This window comes from Lactuca sativa, chromosome 7, assembly GCF_002870075.4.
Source record: "Lactuca sativa cultivar Salinas chromosome 7, Lsat_Salinas_v11, whole genome shotgun sequence".
NCBI classification, from domain to species: Eukaryota; Viridiplantae; Streptophyta; class Magnoliopsida; order Asterales; family Asteraceae; genus Lactuca; species Lactuca sativa.
Genome location: NC_056629.2, coordinates 88,763,234 through 88,767,935, shown reverse-complemented (window position 1 = coordinate 88,767,935; position 4,702 = coordinate 88,763,234). Strand labels below are relative to the sequence as shown.

Genomic DNA, 4,702 nt, shown 5'->3' with positions numbered 1-4,702 from the left:
ACGAGTTTGTATTAAATGGTATTTAGATGGTCATTTCTTTTAAGGTTTGTCCTAAATTTTTATGTAGGTTAATAGCATACCAAATAAGTACTTTGTTTTATAAAAATCATTTTCAAGGCGCTCCAACTTGATCTATCAACACCTTTCAGTCTTCTTTTTTTCGAATGTTCAATAGTTTAAATCAATGCTTCAAATAACCATCAAAATGGGTCCATAGCTCAGTGGTAGAGCATTCGACTGCAGATCAAGAGGTCACCGGTTCAAACCCGGTTGGGCCCTTTGTTTGAATTTTTTTATACTCCTCTCATATCTCAAATCAACCGTCATTTGCTACTTACGAAAACTAAAAACGTTACATAAATGCTATAAAATCAAATGCAATATTTAATGCGAGTCAGAACTTTAAGGTCCTTTATCTAAGTGTTCATAACAATCACTTTTCATTAAGTTATATTATCTTAAAATAACTGAAAATACATTAAGGGTGATGGATTTAGGTAAGCAAACAAAATTAAAACCTTAAAGTTTGCATGCAACCTAATTACAATCTAATTTTTCTCTATTGAACGTATAACTAAGAACATCGAAAAGAAACCTGGAAACCCTAGGGTATTTTCGAAATTAATGTTAGAGGTATTAGAATTACATTCCCATTAGTAGTTATACCAAAAAACTGGAATTCTTCTTTGTTGATCTTTTGGAAACAAGCACCACAAGTTTTATGCCTCTAATAGAATCACACCTATGCTAGCAAGGGAACGAATTAGGAGAGAGGAGATGGATTGTCGTCCATGGCTTGTGGAGGGAAGGAATGGATGAAATCAAGTGCTAGTTTACTCCTTATATAGTTGAGAAAACTTGGTGCCAAAGCTAGAGTTCAAGGGATAAGCCTTAGATTTCCTATCTTGGTGACCAAGCAGACCAACCCCTTGTCCAAGGGGCCTTGGAAGAAATATATTAGGGTTTCCCTATAGATATTTGTCCACCTAATTCCATGAGGTTCTAGAGCCTTCCTTAAATATCAATACAGACTGTATACTTTAATTAATCCAATTAATGCTAAAATTAATTCCAATAAATTTCTTATTAATTATTAGTTAAATAATATGATTTCTAATTAATATATTATTTTCATAACACATTAATAAACCATTTATTTAATTTATTATTCACATAATAAATTAATCACTCTCTAAAATAATCATGTCCAATTGCTAGGTTTGAGGACAATCCAAAACGACTGTGCCATTATCATTTCAAGTATATATCAATTTTAGTTGTGGACTTAGACACCTAATCCAACATTCTCCCACTTAGATAAGTCTATAACTATAATTAGCAGTATAACTTCTGAATCGATTAGCAGCGTCCAAAAGCCGTTTGTCGAACTCTGACCTAGTTAGTTACGTGTCCTAAGATAAGTGATCATATAATCCTCTGTTCTACAAGATATCGTAGGAACATGAGACATGCAATAGAATGAATATCATTTTCCATTACATTGTCTCCTGATTTCTGATATTTGATGATATAGGACTTCTAATCGAACACATCAATTTAGTCTTGGCTGGGCCCAACACTATAAGTCAACACCAAATCACTGAAGGGCCCAAATATATCACTTCTCCATTAGCGTAAAAGGAACGAATAAACTTTAACTCATATGTTCGCATTTTTTACTCATCAAATTATGCGTGACAATACGTTTTATAACATCAAGTTACGGATGCGTTTACACATTACCAATGTACAACCGACTTGTAATATACAACAGATATATCTTTGTTTCTAGATCATAATATATTATTATCTCAGAATTACCCGTGATAAAATCCATGAAGTAAGTCTCTGAGCGTAGGTTTATCCGATACTTAAATCTTCATTTCTTAGCACTCATGAATATTGCAACAATTCTATTGCTATGTCTAATTCCCTTAGACAATCTACAATTTAATTCTTGAGAGTCTTCATTCACTACCTACTTCCTAGAGTATGAGCGACTATGGAGCTTTGAATAATCGAATTATTCAGGAAGTAAAACATGCAAAGTGAAACACAATAATAAACTAATTAACTATGGTCTCTTTCTTGTTCATCCTTTATGAACAGATCAACTGGACACTATTCCAAAGATGCTCATTTCACAATTCCAAATTCTTGTCACTGTTTAAAAAAATGTATTGGAATTCCAACCTTACATACTGAGGGTTCGAAGTCCTAAAGACCGAGCCAACTATATTATAGAATGTCCCATTAGAACTTTGTTACTAGAAACAATACCTTGATAATGAAGATTAAATTTCAAGGAACACTCCTTGAACACTTCCCTTGTGGTAACATCCTAAAATTTCCAGGTATCATATTTGACAATTTCATGTTCCTTAGTTGATCAATTCGACGAGTTCGATGCCCAACTCGGCGAGTGGAGTCGTTTTGGTCGCGTGGGTTTAGTGACCAACTTGGCGAGTTGGATCTATTTGGAGAAACCCTAATTTTATGGGTTTGAGACCTATTTAAAGGCCCTTAAGCGCTCATTTCCGCATCTCTTATCTCCAGAGCTCCCTGTGAGAAACCCTAGATCGGTTCCACCCATTGTGTGTGTGAGAGAGAGAGAGAGAGAGATAGAGAGAGAGAAAGAGACTATTTTGGGTGTTCTTGTGCAACTTTGGAAGAAGATTTGGAGAGAATCTTGGCTTGGTCCAGGGAGGGATGTTTGGATCCAAAGATTCTCCAGTGGTTAGCTTCTGGTGGTGCTAAAAGATCCTAGCTTGATCATTCTTTGTGTAGATCATAAAAGCAAACTGAATGACTCCCAACATGAATTTGCTCTAGAATTCTTCAAATTTTCATTCCATTTCAGCTTAATGGCCCTGTGGTTGCCTTTTAGACTGTCAAAATAGCATCTCTGAGATTTATATTCACAGAAACCGAACTAGGTTTAAGACATATCATTAGGGTTAATTTTTGGCTTAGTTAATAGGTTTTAGCATCGCCACAACGTGGTAAAAGTATTGTTACATCATGGGAACTGGAATCCTTAATGTACATGACAACGTAGACCTAAATGGGTTTTTTTTTCAATTTTTTGATCCACCACGTCATGGTAATGCCTTAGCCACGACGTGGGAATTAGAATTTGTATTTTGGCATGAACATGAAAATCAATTGAAATTTTGTCATGTTTTCAAAGCATCTTGAAATTCCTTAATAGGAGTTACGAGTCATTAAATATAGCCAAAACACTGAAGAGAGGTCTATCAGCCTAATAATAATTTAGCAAGTATTAGTTGTCCGGTTTTGCCAACTTTTATTCCCTTTCAGCTCCATTCACCTCATTTTGCATCCCAGTTCCGATTTTAACTATCGTTTAACATCTCAAAGCATATTAAGTATCATATATATCATAAAATATAACATTTTTATTCAAATATATTAAGATAATGACCTAAAATATATACTAAAACACAACCTATTCATTAGTCGACAATCTTTCCTCTATCAGAATGCTCCCAAGTTTGATACACCAAAAGAGAATGTTCAACTTGATAGGAACCCACTTAACCCGCCTATTCTCCACCCTTAACCCCAACATTTGACAATCCATATGAGGCACTACTATAGGACACCAAAAACTTATCTGACACATCAAGCAATGTAGCGACATAATTTCAAGTTAAATATTGTTAGTTTGTTACAATAGTACATATCAGAATATTTCCTAAGACTTGTTACATCAACTCGTTTTCACGATATTTTGAGACGATTTATATGTATTATACATTTAGTTATGTCATTTCTGTCAAACAAACATAATTCTACATATAATATGTGATATTTCTCAACTTGTTAGTTATCAACCATAAATCACAAGATATGTTCAAAAAACTAAATAATTGTTGAAACACTATCATAATGGGAAAAATTATCATAACGAGTTTGTATTAAATGGTATTTAGATGGTCATTTCTTTTAAGGTTTGTCCTAAATTTTTATGTAGGTTAATAGCATACCAAATAAGTACTTTTTTTTTTTATAAAAATCATTTTCAAGGCGCTCAAACTTGATCTATCAACACCTTTCAGTTTTCTTTTTTTCGAATTTTCAATAATATAAATCAATGCTTCAAATAACCATCAAAATGGGTCCATAGCTCAGTGGTAGAGCATTTGACTGCAGATCAAGAGGTCACCTGTTCAAACCCGGTTGGGCCCTTTGTTTGAATTTTTTTATACTCCTCTCATATCTCAAATAAACCGTCATTTGCTACTTACGGAAACTAAAGACGTTACATGAATGAATGTAGTTTCTAATGTAATAATTAAAATTACCTACATAAGTAACAAAATGTCTTTCTTACTCAACAAAACATACATTGTCATAAGGATCATCAAATGTGTTTTTCCTTGTGCGTGGTTGAAGTAAGAAATAAAACTCATAACAGACAGATCATTACCAATAACCAACCCCCATGATCTGTACGTTTGTTTACAAAGTTATTTATGTTTTGTACACAATGTATTTGGAACAATGTACATTCGTCGAGGTATTTATTATAACATCTTACTTTCAAGTACATTGTTGTTTTCCAGATTTTAATTTTTTTTGTAGACTATAAATTAGCCCGGTTGATTGATGAAAAAACAAATGACATATTATATTTTATTTTATAGCATCAACATGAGGTTAACGTTTGGCTAATTTG

General features: G+C 33.3%; 2 non-coding genes across 2 annotated transcripts; both read left to right on the top strand.

The window, feature by feature from the left end:
* The first annotated feature begins 207 nt into the window (after positions 1-207).
* On the top strand, positions 208-279 carry TRNAC-GCA (transfer RNA cysteine (anticodon GCA)). The gene has a single exon. It is a non-coding gene; the product is annotated as a tRNA-Cys (tRNA).
* A 3,861-nt stretch (positions 280-4,140) lies between these two features.
* TRNAC-GCA (transfer RNA cysteine (anticodon GCA)) lies at positions 4,141-4,212 on the top strand. Its single transcript has one exon. It is a non-coding gene; the product is annotated as a tRNA-Cys (tRNA).
* Positions 4,213-4,702: the final 490 nt, after the last annotated feature.